This window comes from Equus asinus, chromosome 28 (assembly GCF_041296235.1).
Source record: "Equus asinus isolate D_3611 breed Donkey chromosome 28, EquAss-T2T_v2, whole genome shotgun sequence".
Taxonomy (NCBI): Eukaryota; Metazoa; Chordata; class Mammalia; order Perissodactyla; family Equidae; genus Equus; species Equus asinus.
In genome coordinates, this window is record NC_091817.1 from 49,591,470 (window position 1) to 49,607,429 (window position 15,960).

The following is a 15,960-nucleotide window of genomic DNA, read 5'->3' on the forward strand; positions in this document are numbered from 1 at the left end:
GTCGTCAAGCACACGGGCGTTTCCAGGGAAATGTAAGCCATGAGTAGCTGATTCATTTACATGTTGCTCATCAAGATACAGTCTGTAAGAGCTAATTGGCGCCCGCTCAGCCTTTCAAATCCCTTTTCATGAGCCTGTGACTGACCCTGCTGTTTGAGCCAAGTGTTAGAAGAACCTCAACTTCAAAAGACTGATTTTTGGTCCGAAACTCAGAAGCTCTGCTGTGGGAGTGGGCACCGAACTTGGCCAAACATTTTCTGCTGATTTTAGGCTGAGCAAAGCCAGCCAGTTGGGAAAGACTAGACTCCAGGCTAAGTTAGTAACTGTTTTTTCCCCCTTATATTTCTCAGGCCGACAGCAAGCTCTGAGCAGGGAATCGGGGACCCCACCGTGATAAGTGGGGCTCAGGGTCACTTGCTCCTCTGTTGGCGGGGATGGCTCTGTGTCTGGCTGTGCTGTCTCACACGGGGTCTTTCTTGGTAGGTGAGTTTCTTTTGCCAAAGAATGGGGTGTAGAGAAGTCGTTTTGTCTGTTTCTTTTCTCCGGAACTTGGTTTGTCCATCCATTCACTGTCTTCTTCAATAGCTTTTACTGAACACCTCTTGTGTGACCAGCACTGTAAGATGGGCTGGTCACCAGGGACGAGCAGAGACATTGTACGTATCCCTCTAGAGCAGACGGACTCATGCAGGAGACAGACGACCAACAGGTAAACAGCTAAACACAAATCTGACTGCAATTTGTGATGAAGGGAAAGATGGTGAATGACAGGACAGAGGCTCCTCTGGCAGGTGACGGGAGACTAGGCCTGAAGCTTGAGAAGGAAGGCTGTGGGGAGGGGCAAAAGGAAGAGCATTTGGGATGGGGGAACAGAGTGCCTGGGCTCCCTGTGTCTTGGAGGCCTGGGCGTGCTCGAGGACTGGGAAGAAGTGGAAGGAGTGGCTGTTGTGTGGGGGGGTCGACTGGGAGGAGGATGAAGAGGACGGCCAGGCCAGGTGGTGCACATCTCGTAGGCCCCGGAGAGGAGCTTGTGTTTTATCTGAAGGGTAATGAGAAGATGTTGAGATGCGTTAAATAACAAAAATTCGACTGAGTAAATTTTAAAGATCTAATTGACGTTAGTGAGTGATTCATGAATCAGGCAGCATCTCTTCTAGCAAGGAGACAGGCGCTCCAGAGAGCTACAGAAAGGGAAAGGTTTTTAAAGGTAGAAAGGAGGTGGGACAAGGAAGACTTAAGCGAAAAGAAAAGGATGGTTTTGGGCAAAGTCACCTTCCTTTGAGGGACAATAGCTCTATTAGGAAGATTAGCTCCTTGGTGCCCAGCAGGAAGTTCCAGACTGGCCGGTTAAGTCTGCCCTCCTGTGAGCTGTAACTGCAGTTAGCTAAGTCTTGGCTTGCTGACCTGGGGCTTAGCACAAGTGACTCCACTTTGGGCCTGTCGTCTCTTTTTTAACAACGTCTGCAGCAGGAGCCGGACTTGGTCCAATTTTTTTGGTGTGAAAGTCAAGTTTATTGGGACAAAATTGACATCAGTAAAATTCACCCTTTCCATCGCACTGTTCCGTGACTTTTGACAAATGCATACAGTTGTGTAACCATCACAAGATACAGAACGGTTCCAACACCCCCAAAATTCCCTTGTGCCTTTTGTAGTCAACCCTTTCCCACCCACCAGCCCCTGGCAGCCCCCATCTGATTTCTGTCACTGTAGATTGGTTTTGCCTTTTCCAGAACGTCATCAAAATGGAATGGTCCAGGCAGTAGCCCTCTGATCCGTCTTCTTTCACTTGTCACCATGTACCTGACTGTCAGGGTGATGCGGGTGTCAATAGTTCACTCCTCTTTACTGCCGAGTGGTATTCTGCGATGCAGCACTCTGCCGTTGGTTGACCCGTTCATCCGCTGGAGAACATTTGGACAGACTCCAGCTCTTGGCAGTCGTGCAGAGCTGCCATGAGCCCCTGCACTCAGGCTGCGGTTCTTCCCCTCTCTCCCCAGCCCCCAGCCAGTGCTCCATGAGTGTTTGTAGGGACTCCTGGCTTGTAGAGTAAGAGTATATGTAACATTATAAGAAAATGCCAGAACATTTTCCAAAGTGGCTGCACCTGAGGCATTCCCACCTGTGACACCCGAGAGTTCCAGTGGCCGCACAGCCTCTGACCCTGGGTCTTGTCAGCATCTCTGATTTGGCCATCCAGGCGAGTGTGCAGGGGCACCTCCCTGGGGTTTTGATTTGTGTTCCCCTCATGACTGATATGTTGAGCATCTTTCCATGGGCTTCCATTGTTGTTTTTGAAAAGTGTTTATTGCAGGTGGTGGAGGGAGCACCTGGAGTCCTGGGCTTAGCTCAGCTGCTAACTTGCTGTGTGACCTTGGGTGAGTCCCTTCTCCTCTTTCTGCCTCATACTCTGCAGCTGTGATTGGGGGTAATAGTGCTTCATGGGCTGTAGTGAGGATGGAGGCCAGGGTAAGGGTGGGACAGTGCTTCACAGTTACACGTTTGCTATATGGGCATTGCTGGGATTCCTAAGAAGCCACACGAGAGTCTCGCCATCTCTCTCCCACACTTCGTTTCTGCTGGTGGACTTAGCAAATTTCCTCCTTCCTCACTCGCCTCTCCACTGATACCGTGAAATCAATAACAAAGACGACGGCGATTAATCCATCCGTGGAACTTTACAGGGAACAGGCCGTCTCACGTGGATGTCTCTTTTCTTTTCTGAGGGGTGGGAAGGAAAGCTGGTACATGGTGACCCATTCTTTCTGGAAAACCCTTTACTGTCGCCATCCTCCAGGTCCGAGCCTCTGCCACTCGCCCTATCCCACTCCTCCCGCAAGCTCTCCTGAGAAACCCTCAGTAATCCCGTTTCCACTTTCTCGGTCCAGGAACCTTGGAATCCTCCTGCCCCCCTCCCCGCACGCCCACAGCCAGTCATTCAGCAGGACCTGTGGCGCCATTTTTAAGATAGATCCAAAATCTTGTCACCGCCTCCATCACTTGGACCCCGGTCCAGGTCCTCTCCACTCTCGCCTGGACTACTGCCACGGCTTGCTAACGGGTCTCCCTGATCCCCCCAGCCCCGCAGTCTGTTCTCCAAAGAGCGGCCAGATCCAGTGTCCCCTCTCGGACCCCTGTCCCCACCCGTCCCAACACAGAACGAGTAGGCCCCAAATGTCCTTCGTGCCCAAAGTGAGCACCCTTCTTGGGAGGAAGGACTGCCAGGTGGTGGGAGTGGCTCTCCTGGTCCTTGTAACCCTCGGGTTGGGGACCTCTTGCCTGGTGGACTCCAGGTCTGCTCCAGAGTCCAGAGGAGCGCTAGTGACACCCACCCCCCGCCAGTTCCCAGCTTGTGATGTTTCACAATAAAGCTTTGTTCAAGGAAAGGAAATTAAGAACTATCCATTAGGTGGTCCCTGCAGGTGAATCACGCCCACCTGATTGGGAAGGCGACGGCCGTCGTGGGATGAGAAACTCAATCCCTTCTCATGTTTTCCCTGCCTCTTTTTTTTTCAATGTAATTTCCCCCTCAAAGGAATCTGCATACATGGCACTGGAGTCCAACAGGACGCACCCTGCACTGAAGAGCACGCTCCCCGCCCGTCTTCCCACCGCAACTCCCGTGTCCCAGGGGGCGCCACTCTTACCTCTTTTAGCAGTTTCTTTGGATTATGTTTCGCTAAATATAAGTATTTTGCTTATATTGCTAATTGTTACTTTTTTACATTTTTACACATTCTGTCCTTCTTACCCAACTCTCCACCCTAAACAATTGCATTCCTGCAGCTTCCTCCCAGTGCTCCTGATACAGCCCCACGGTGGCCCTGGGTGAGTCCTCACGGGCTGTGTAAGTGGTATACACGCCATGCTGCATGATGTGTTGTGATGACATTTCTCCTCTGGTACAACTTTTGATTTTCTTTGGGAGCAAGAAGCGCTTTCTTTCTTCTTGCTTCGTTTCCTACGTGCGTTTCCTTGTTTTTCTGCACACCGATTGGCCCACTCTGAGACCCCCCCTCCAGGGGTAAGCCCAGCCGACAGTTTTTCAGGTCCATTGTTTTGGGCAGGGGAGGGTACTTCCCTTTGAGGTGTTCTGCCCATGACCCTGGCGGCCCTCTCTGTGCATCCCTTGACACTTCTTTCTGTGGCTTTCCTTGCACTTCCTGCCTCTCTCTCCTGGTCGGAAGCCCTGTTTCTGGATCTCACATCTTGCCTCTTCTTGGTGCTCTCCTTTCCTTCATAGCTTCTTGGGAAACTGTGTGGTGGGTAAGTTTTCAGAGCTTGTGTGTCCTAAGAGGTTCCTATTCTGCTCTTAACAATTGATAACTTGTCTGACAGCTTGTCTGACTACAGAATTCTGGGTTAAAAACAATTTCCCTCTGAATTGTGAGGGCACTTCTCACCACGTCCTAGCATCTGGGATTGCTGCTGAGAGACTAATGCTGTGAGGTTCCAGATCCTTTGGGACTTGTTCTGTCACTCTGGGGACGGAGGACACCTCTTGACCCCAGTTTTTGGAACCTCAAGGTGATGGCTGCAGCCTGTGCGTCTTCTGAGGAAGAGTCTGGGAACTCAGCCATATCTTGCACTTGAAAAGTCACGCCCCTCAGTTCTAGGAAGTTTTCTTTTGTTATTTCTTTAATGATTTTTTTGCCTCCATTTTGTGTGTTCTGTCACTTCTGTTGGTCATGTCTTGGGTCTTTTGGGTTGATCCTTTCATTTTCATATCTTTTCTCCCCCATTTTCAATCTCTCAATGTCTTTCTTTCTCTCTAGTTCAATTTTTGGGAAATTTCCTCTCTCCCTACTTTTCCATGATATGTTGATTTTGTTTTACTAATGGATTTTAAGTTTCAAAAATTTCTTCTTGTTATTTGAATGTTTCTTTCTTTCTCATGGTGTTCCACTCTCCATCCTCATCCTTTCTTTCCTGGAGGTTATCAACTGCTTTTTTGGAAGCTCTCTTCTATTCCTGCATTTTCTGTTTCCTGTAGGTTCCTTTTCCTTTCTTTTCTCTCATGTTTTGGGTTTGATCTCGGTCTTTTTTGCTATGCCTTCACTCAGTGTGTGGTGGTCCCTGGCTGACCACCATCCTTAGATGGGCATGAGAAGGCCGGACCATTGGATATGTGACTATAGCAGGGCTCGTCATGGGCTTCTCGAGAAGGTGAGGACCCAGAAGCCAGCTGTTTCACTGGAGAATTCACAAATGCCAGTATCTGTGGTCATTGCTCCTGAGATGAGCTTTTCTGGAGGGGGGGGTCTTCCAATTTCCAGCTGAGGGTGAGGGGAGATGTAAGCCTGGCTGCAGGCCCCAGCAATGAGTGAGAGAAAGGGGTGCAGGTCTCAGGGTGTGGCAGGTGGCCTTCGATAATGGCTGACTGATTGATTGATAGAGGCCGCTAACGTTGACCACACCTTGTGCCTTGGATCCTCCAATTCAGAATCAAGAACAAACCGCTCGCTTATGCCAGGGTGAAGGATGGTCTTGGGGCTTGGGGGGGCAGGAAAGGGGACTTAGGGGTCCAGCTATGCTTTTGTTTTGCATATTAGCCAACACCCCCACCTTTGGGGAGATTCCTGGGTCTTTACTGCCTGAGCTACTCACAGCTTCTCTGTTGGAATCACACGCTTTCCAGTGGCCCTCCATCCGCAGGCTCTGGAGTTTCAGGTCCCTCAGCTCTGCTCTCAGTTTCTGTAAACTTCCCCAGCTCTCTCTCCACTTGTGTTTCCTCCTTCCTCTGGTGATGTCACCTTTAGTGCTGTCACTCCTGATGCGTTTGTGCCCTCCATTCTCTTGCTGTCATTTTGGTTTTGTCAAGGGGCAGAGAAAAATGGCCCACTTTCAATCAGCCAAATCTAACTAGAAGCTGTAGAGTCTTTAAAAAATTCTTCAACTGTATCTAAGAGGAAGCTCCAGTTAGATATTGTTATGACTTTAATACCCCTTGAAAAGTTTCTTGTCTTTCTTTTTAATGAAGAAAGAGACAGCCACAGGAAAGCAAGTGCATCTAGCTAGAATTTAATAAATTGTGTATTGTTTCATCCTATTTTATTTTTGTGAGTTCCCCAACTCTTAAACAAATGATACTGATTTTCCATAGGTGGTAGTGACACAAATTTCTTTCTAATAAAAATTTAGATGTTTAAGAAGTCAGTTGGTTTTAAAGACACATGTGGGGCCGGCCCTGTGGCCGAGTGATTAAGTTTGCGTGCTCTGCTTCAGTGGCCCAGGGTTTCACCAGTTCAGATCCTGGGCATGGACATGATACCACTCATCAGGCCATGCTGAGGTGGCGTCCCACATAGCACAACCAGAAGTACCTACAGCTAGAATATGCAACTATGTACTGGGAGGGCTTTGGGGAGAAGAAGAAGAAAAAAAGAGAAGATTGGCTCAGATGTGAGTCCAGGGCCAATTAAAAAAAAAAATAAAGACACATGTTAGGTGAATAAGAAGGTAATTATTATGGAGCGTGGGCAATGTCATGATGGTGGTACATGAATGCTCGGTGTTTGGGGAAGCCTGAAGTAGAGGGAATGCCTTGACCTGTTCTGTGCAGACCTGGGTTCCAACCCGGCTCCTCCTCTCACGGGGGTGGGCCCACCTGGCACCTGTTACAGGATCACTTTGAGAATTCAATACGATATTGATATGAGTGCTTACCTGGGGGAACTAGAGGTGTGTGGAGTGTGTTTTGGAGACTGCTGCCCTAGGAGCTTAGTGATGGGTACCTGTCCCTGACTGCGCCACCACAGACCCACCCTACCCCAGTGCATCCAACAGCTCCTGATGCAGGAGACCGGCCTTTAATTCTGCAGGACCACATGCACGAAAGGCATGCTCACGATGTCTGCTTCAAATACACAGACTTAATAATAATGATGCTTCTAACTCCTATTGCCAGGCTGTATCTCCATCATCTCTAATCAATATTGTTCTCAGATGTCAGCCTATGGAAAATGTTCATAGTCTGTGCTTAAATAAAGAACTTGCAGAAAGTTTGTAAATTGGCCTAAGACCAACAGCTGTCCTCCCTGGGGGAGAAATGTCTTTTATCCTGAGACTGTGTAGTTTTTATTATTTGATGGAATGATAATGATGATAGAGGGCAATGGATTTTTAGGGTTTTATTTGAAATGTGGAAATAAAAACTATCCACCCTACATTACACCAAAAAACTCTTCTGAAAATTTTACTAAATTTTGGACATCTGCTTCTGGCTGGGATGGAATAACAGGAATGAGATTCACCCTCCTGCTGTAAATATCCAGAAAACTGGATGAAATGTACAAAACATGGTTTTCACATGTTGGACGACAGACAGTGTAATGAGGGAAAAGAACAAGGGTCCCCAGACCGCACAGCTCACTGCAGACACGGGTGAAGTAGAGGTGGTGGTCTCTCTGAGTGAAGGAGGGAGACACTGGAGCACAGGGAGTCAGCAAGAATCGGAGGGCAGAGGACCGGAGAGGAAAGAGCTGCCAGTGACAGCTCCAGAGATCTGCAGAGAGGCCCCAGGGCTGTGGCTGAGCACTGATCTGCACACGTGTGTGAAGACACAATGAAGGCTTGGGAGAGAGCTGCCTGAAGGAGCATGCAGAGCCGTCCTCGGAGCTCATGCAGGGCTGGGAAGGTTTACGTTCCACCAGTCAGAGTAGACAGACTCATAACACCAGGCGTTGAGTAGAATCCTCAGAAGAGTATTTTCTGAATAATGGTGGTAAATTAGCTTTAGCCTAAGTCTGTTGTAACCCACCCTATCAATACTTAGAAGAAGCCTTGGAAGGATCCACTTGATTCCAAATAACTGCACACAGAATACAGTCCAGCACTGTTTTCAGGAGCACTACAAGAGCCAGGAGGCAACAATGAACACTCATGATGTGTAGCATTCAATCAAAAATAACCATGCATGCAAAAAAGCAGAAAATGAAGACCCATAATCGAGGGGGTGGACCCATCAATAGAAAGATACCAAGGGGTCAGCCCAGTGGCACAGCGGTTAGGTTCGCGTGTTCTGCTTCTCAGCGGCCCTGGGTTCACCGGTTCGGATCCCGGGTGCAGACATGGCACTGCTTGGCAAAAGCCATGCTGTGGTAGGCATCCCACGTATAAACTAGAGGAAGATGGGCATGGATGTTAGCTCAGGGCCAGCCTTCCTCAGCAAAAAGAGGAGGATTGGCAGTAGTTAGCTCAGGGCTAATCGTCCTCAAAAAAAAAGAAAGATACCAAGATGTGACAAGGATGATGGAATTCACAGACAAGGATGTTAAAACAGCTATTAAAAATATGCTCCATATGTCCAAGAAGGAGGAGGAATACATAATCATGGGAAGAAGAGAAATTAAAGATTTGAAAAAGTCACAAATAGAACTTTAAGAGATGAAAATTTAACATCCGAAATGAAAAATTTCTGGATGGGTTTCACAGCAGAGTAAACTCTGGAGAAGAAAAGATCAGCAAGTTTGAAGCTACAGAAACTATTCCAACCAGAGCAGAGAGAGAAAAGTCTAAAACAAAATCAGAGAGCCTGGCGATCTGTGGGACAACATCTAGTCATCTGGCCTCTGTGAGACTGGAGTTCAAGAAAGAGGAGAGAAAGAAGCAGGGACAAAAAAGTGTTTTGAAGAAATAACAGCCCAAAGTTTTCTGAATTTGATGGAAACTGTAAACCCACAGATCCAAGGAGCTAAGTAAACCCCATGTAGAATAAACATAAGAAAGCCACATCAAGGCACTTTATAAACAAATTGCTGAAAAACCGTGATAAAGAGACATCTTAGAAGCAGCCAGATAAAAATGACACATTATGGACAGACAAACAAAACTCTGAGGGATGGCAGACCTCTTGCCAGAAACCATGCAAGCCAGAGAACGATGGGGGAGCATCTTGAAAGTGCTGAAGGGGCAACCTGTCAACAACGACTTTATCACCCAGGGAAAATACAGTTCAAAACTGGAGATAAAATGAGGACTATTTCAGACAACAAAAACAGATAGAATCCATTGTCAGCAAATCTGCTCTACAAGAAATGATAGAGGGGGTTCTTCCAGCAGAAGAAAACCGATTCCAGATGGAATTTTAGATCTATACAAAGCAGTGAAGAGTGCCAGAAATAGTAGTTATATAGGTAAATGTAAAAGATGTGTTTCTCATTTTTGTATCTCCTGAAATAACTCATTGTTTAAAGGAAAGTAAGAACAATGTATTCTGGGGTTTATAGCATACGTGGAAGTGGAATCTAGGACAATAATAGGAAGAAGGACGTCAGAGGACAGGGGACTATGCTGTTGAGCGACTCTTACACCTTATGTGAAGTGGAATGACATTTGAAGGTGGACGTGATAAGTTAAAGATGTGTGTCATAACCTCTGGAACATCCAGTAAAAATAAAAAATTAATGTATCTTTAATAATAGTGGGTATAAAAGAAAATCATTAAAATAAAACCTTCATTAATTAAAAGAAGGCATGACAATAGGATAAAGGACCCAGAGCAGATACAGGGCTGGTATAGGGTTTATGTCATCAGCGCTGATAGAAACCTGATGACAAGGAGAGAGATTTAAGCCCAAGCATATCAACAATTCCATGAATTGTAAATGGTCTAACGCTCAAAATTAAGACAGAGATTACAAAGTAGGTAAAGAAGACGCAGTAGACGCTGCCTGGAGAAGTGCAATTTAAACACAAAGGCACAAACAGGTTAGCATGAGTGGATGGAAAACGAGAAACCACCCTGGCACTAACCGGTAGGAAGCTGGAGGGGCTGGATGGACCAGACAAAGTCAATTAGTATCAAGGAATATTTCCAGGGATGAAGAAGATGACTCCTCAAGATAAAGGGCTCAGTTCATCAAAAGACACCAATGCTAACCGTGTATATCCCTAATAACAGCTTCAAAATATATGGAGCCAAAGCTGATAGAACGGGAAGAAGAAAGAGAGAAACCACAATTGTAGCTGGAGGCTTCAATACCCCATGTCAGTCAGGGCCCAGCCAGAGGGGCAGAAGCAGGGGGAGGGGAGTGTGCAGCAAGAAATCAGAAATGGGCTCATGCCATCGGAGGGCTGGGAAAGAAGTTCTGACAATGCTGACGGCTGACGTGGGTGCAGCACGGCCAATGCTGTTGCTCCTGGAGAGGATTTCTTCCCTCCCTGGGGACGCCTCAGCCCAGCGTTTAAGCTCCTCTGACTGATTAAGTCAGGCCCACCCAGATTGTCTCCCTTACTTAAAGTCAACTGGTTAGGAACTTCCCCTTCACAGCAGCACCTCAGGTGTGTTTGACTGGCTAACCGGGGACGGGAGCCCAGCGAAGCAGACACATCAGAAAGCCATCACAGCCCTCTCCCAACAACTGACAGAACCAGTAGGCAGAAAGTCAGCAACTGGAGAAACGTCATCAGTTGGCATTGACAGAACATCCCACCCAACGACAGCGGAACGCACGGAACATTCATCCAGATGGACTGTATTCTGCATCATAACGTAGATCCTAATAAATTTAAGACAATTGAAACCATGCAAAGTACATATGACCACGAGGGGATTAATTTCAAAGAGGTCAGGAGACTTCTCCAAGACCCGGCGGCTGGTAAATGGTGGAGCCACGATTTGAACACAAGCCTTTCTTGCCTTTGAAAGCCGCGCCCCTTCCTGCTACCACAGGCTGCCTACCCAGCTCCTGGAGAGCCAGTGGTCTGCCCCCGGTGGACGGGAGCTGTTTGGCACCCTCACCAACTGTGTCCTATACAATGTTTGAGGTTGCTGGTGACCCTGTGTTATCAGCACCAGGCTGCACAAACGCGTGGGAACTTCAGCCTCCCATCCACCGTTATGAGAGGTCCCCAGCGCTCCGCCCTTGGGGTGCTTCTGTCTTCGGAGACGCCAGCGCAAACTGCCTTTGCCGGCATTTCTCTCTGGAGGACCGGCAGATGCAGGCAAGAGAACATGTTGAATTGGACCCAGCCCGCCAAGGGAGCTGGCTCGGGAGCTTGTGTCCTGTCAACCAAAGTCCAGAGGCGTCAGAGAAGGAGGTTTGCTCTGCAACACCAAGAGCCCAGCCAGGACTGGCCAGCACCCTCCAGACAGACACTCCCAGAATCCTCTCCAAGAGAACATGGGACACTGGAGGCTGCAGCGCCTGAGCCAGCTTCACATACCGCCCCCTCTCCCACGAATAATAGAGCAGATCCTGTTGCAAAATCTTGACCTTGGAGCTAAAACAATAGCTGAGGGAAGATTAAGGTGGGGGGAAGTTTTTATTGTTATCACTGCATCCTTGGCTCTTGCTGGGCTTCTGAGCTGCCTGTGGTAGGGAGTTCTGGGGACTGCCAGTCCAAACACAATCCAATCGTCCATCAAAACTCACAAATGTCCAGTGCGTCGTCTTTCTTACTGATCTGCTTTTCTAGTAAGTTTGGGTGAAAAGCAGCCTTGAAACAAAGAGACAATTAAATCCAAACAGATGTCACATGAGACACGTATGTGAACTGCAGATGAGGACGTGAGGGGCTCTCAGGCCCGGCCCTAGAGCTTTGGCAGGACAGGGCGTAGCTCGCTCGCATGTGGCACATGGCAAGGAAGCTCTGATTTCGGGACCGTGCGAGATTTTCCAAGAAGCAGAAATCGCACAGCAAAGGAGAGGCTCCCATGGACTTCTCTGGTGATTGACAGGTGATAATGTTTTATTGGAGCAGAAATATTTCCGGACTAATTTATTCCTTCAGTCCTCTGGATAAGAAAGGGGAGCACCGGGAACAGGACAAGAAAATAGAAGTGGGTAAGGACTACGTTGAACTGGTTTGCCAAAATAGACATGCCCTGTGCCCAACATCCATAACTAAAATGAAATGCTGAATTCATCACAACAATTAAATACTATTTATCGAGGGATGGAGGGGTCCAACTTTTTGTAACTTGTGGAATTTCCTCTCTCCCTCCTATTTTCCTCTCCCCTCTCCCGGGTCCTCACTCCCACTGGCAAACGAACTTGTTTTTCTTGCCACGTGAGTCCGTCGGAATCAGAACACCAGTTATGTTGGAAGCAGCGTGTTCTACAGTTACTCGGAAAGAGAAAAAGGCGTCAGTTCTCCCCACGGGCACTCAGCATCCAGAACATCGCCCCGGGGATGTGCCGCCGACCCCTGCTCTCAGCTCCTCCCGCCAAGGTCAGTCACAGACCAGACTTGGCCAGGCTCTTTAACGCAACAAGGTAAACTCGCTCACCGGATTCTTTCCGAGTGTAAGCTGCTACCTGGCATGGTTCTTACGAGGGTGATGTTGACTCTTGCAACCCACAGCTTCGGAAAACTCCTCCGTCTGTAACTTGGGCAACAGGTGAATTTGATGGTGTATTCGCTCTCGTAAGAGTTTTGTGACTTTTCAGTCATTATTCCACTGACCAAACCACTGAGACCACCCCACCGCCCACTCCCTCTGCGTGGGATGCAGAATTGGAGGTGGGAGGGGAGAACCCGCCGGAGACGTGTGTGGGAGGAAATTCGGAACTGAGGAGGGGGGACTTGGGGAGGCGCGGGCGGGGGAATAGATGGGGAAGGTTTGGGGGCTCTGGGAGGTGGGCTGTGAGATTTGCGGGGACAGAGAGGGAGGACGCTGTGGGTTATGAACTGGGCGCCTTCAGTGCTCGAAGCACTGGGGTGACTGGGCACCGTGCCCTGCGGGGACCTGCTCTGAGGGCCCTGCCGTGGGAGGGGAGCATCGTTGCCGCTTCTTGCCCTCAGGAGGACACAGCAGTTTGGCACCAAAGGGCAGAATGTGAGATGAACTTTGTCCTCGTTCTGCCTGTTTTCAGTGTACCCAGGAGTCTGTTTTTAAAGGAAGTGTTTAAACTTGCTATGTTGGAAAAGCAAAACAAGTAATATTTTGTAAAACAAATATTCATTGACTAATGTACTTTGTATAGACTCAGTTTTCCCACGTGCGAGGTTTGTTTAGGAGGAGACACACTGCCCAGAGGATGAGGAGGATAAAGGTGCATTCATTCATTAAAAGTCATAACTTGGGGGACGCTCAGGTTCTGTGCATTCCACTTCGGTGGCCTGGGGTTCTTGGGTTCGGATCCCAGGCGCAGACCTACACCACTCGTCAGCCATGCTGTGGAGGTGACCGACATATAAAGTAAAGGAAGACTGGCACAGATGTTAGCTCAGGACTAATGTTCCTCAGCAAAATAAAACAAAACAAAACAAAACCCAAAGTAACAATTGGGTTGGAATGGCAGTCTCACCTCGGCCGGAGGATACTGACCTTCTCCTTGAGAGTGGAGTTGCAACCCACCTCTCTCCTCCTAATGTGGACATACCATCATTTGGGTCAGGTTGATAACCTGTGTCTGTAAGGCTGTTTGCAGCAGGGATTCTCACAGGGGGTCCCTGGATTGGCAGCCTCAGCATCACCTGGGAAATTACTAAAAGTGCCGGTTCCCAGGCCCCACTCCAGACCTGCTGAATCAGGAGCCCTGGAGATGGGCCTGGCATCTGCCTTTTAATAAGCATTCTGAGTAATTCTAAACAGCTTGAGAACCTCTGGTCCATAGAACTGTGCACTTTATTTATTTTATTTATTTTTGGAAGATTGGCCCTGAGCTAACATCTGTTGCCAATCTTCCTCTTTTTTCTTTTATTTTTTTCTCCCCAAAGCCCTAGTACACAGTGTATATCTTAGTTGTAAGTCCTTCTAGTTCTATGTGGGGTGCCACCACGGCATGGCCTGATCAGCTCTGTGTAGGTCTGCAAACTCGTGACCCCTGGGCCGCCAAAGTGGAGCGCACAAACTTAACCACTACACCACTGGGCCGGCCCCAGAACTGTGCACTTTAAATGTGTGAATTTTATGCAGGTGAATTACGTCTCAATAGAGATATCAGAAACGTGAACAAGGAGATAGACTCTCTGAGAAAAATGATAACAATGTATTGTGAGTTTATAACGTGGAGAAGAAAGTGTACGATGACAACAGCACAGAGGATGGGAGGGAGGAAATGGAAGTACCTGTTTTGAAGTTATTACTTAGATGGGAAGTGCTAGAATATTCTTTGAAGACAGACTTTAGTAAGTTAAAGTGGTGTACTTTAAGCCCTATTGAAACCACTAAAAATTTAAAAAGTTGTAACACGTAAGGCAGTAGTAGAAATAAAATGGAATCATAAACAATACTCAATCCAGTATAAGAAGGGAAATAGTACAAAGTTTTAAAAAGAACAGATTTAGACAGATGAAAATGAATACCAAGATGAGAGATTTAAATTCAATTTCCCAATGAAAAGATGGAGATTATAAGATCAGGTAAGAAAATGAGACCCAACTATATTATGTTGCCCCAAAAAACCCATTTTAAACATAAAAACATACAGGAAATGAAAGTAAAAGGACAGGAAAATTTATACCATGAAAATACTCATTGAAGAAAGCTGGGGTAGAGATGTTAACGTCACATACGGTAGACAGCAGAGCAGGGAATGTTGCCAGAGAGGAAGAGGGACATTTATGACAATAAAAGTGTCATTCTTCAGAAGACATGACAATTTTGAATGTGGTTGCATCCACACATGAAACAAAAAGTGAAATGGAAATAGAAAATCCACAAACATAGTTGGGAACTTCATTACTCTTCCCTGTGAGTCATGGGACAAGTGGATAGTCAGTAAGGGGGTAGAAATCCTAATCACAATATCATCCAAGTGGATCTAATGGACATTTATTGGACAATCCTCCTCATATTAGCAGAATACACATTTTTTACACGTGCATATGGAATGTTCACCAAGGTAGACCACATTCGGGGCCACAAAACAAGTCTCAACAAATTCGAAAGAAGTGAAATATGTTATACATTATCTGGCCACAACAGAATTAAAGTAGAAATCACTAACATAAATATATATATATATATATATATATATATATATATATAAAATCTTCAAATATTGGAAGTTAAACAATATACTTTTAAATAACTCATGGGTTAAAAAATGAAAAGAGGAATTAGAAAAAAATTTAACTGAACAAAAAAGAAAACATGACATATGACAATTTGTAGGATGCTGGTAAGGCCGTTTTTAGAGGGAAAATTATAGCACTAAATGTATATATTGGAAAAGAAGAAGGTTCTCAAATCAGTTATCTAAGCTTCCACCCCCAAGAGCGTCAGAAAGGAAGAGCACTCCAAATTCAAAGTAAGCAAAAGAAAGGGAACTATAAAGATAAGAGCAGAAGGCAGTGAACTGGAAAGCAGAAACACAGTTTTGAAAACCAACAAAACCAAAAGCTGGTTCTTTGAATAGAATGTCAAATTAATAAGCCTGTAGCCAGACAGATCAAGGAAAACAGAGAGGAGGTCACAAATCACCAACATCCAAAATGAGAAAGGGACACCACTACAGATCCTACAGACCTAAAGTGGAATAATAAGGACTATAATAAGCGAATATCAACCTTTATGACAATAAATTTAATAATATGGATGTAATGAGCAAATTCTTGAATGGCACACACTGTGAAAGCTCACCAAGGAATTAGGTGTTCAATGAAAAGAAGATCCCATTATTGCAGCCCACTTTGTCTGTGTGGGGGGAAACGGGAAATGTGTCCCTCAGGAGGAGGTGACCCTGTGAGCATGGACAAGAGGAGGTGCCCCAGGCAGAGGGGGAGCCCCACCAGAGGCAGGAGGCAAGAAGGTGGGCGCACGTGGGAGTGTCTGCCAGGTGGAGTGTGTGGGACACATGCTGGGCACGGGCCGGAGGCCCAAGCTCTGGTTACGGGGTGGGGACTGCCAGAAGCTCTAGGAGTCAGGGCAGAGCTGAAGTTCATGCCTGTCGTGCTACAGCCAAGGTTTTCTCTGAGTCTCATTCACTTTCCTCTTCATCAAGCGATGCGATTGTGCTCAGACACAGCCCCAGGATCTCTCCTGGGAGAGGCAATGCACAGAATCTCAAC

General features: G+C 47.0%; 1 protein-coding gene across 4 annotated transcripts in view; it reads left to right on the forward strand.

The window, feature by feature from the left end:
- Positions 1-15,960, forward strand: part of ZNF469 (zinc finger protein 469) — a 315,902-nt gene that overhangs the window by 55,504 nt on the left and 244,438 nt on the right. The window contains exon 1 of one of the 4 annotated variants that reach the window (XM_070500272.1): positions 12,027-12,174. The exons of the other annotated variants lie outside the window; for them this stretch is intronic. The gene's annotated coding sequence lies outside the window, so the exon portion shown is untranslated. Of the gene's footprint in view, positions 1-12,026; positions 12,175-15,960 lie in introns of those variants that run through there. 4 annotated transcript variants of the gene reach the window in all.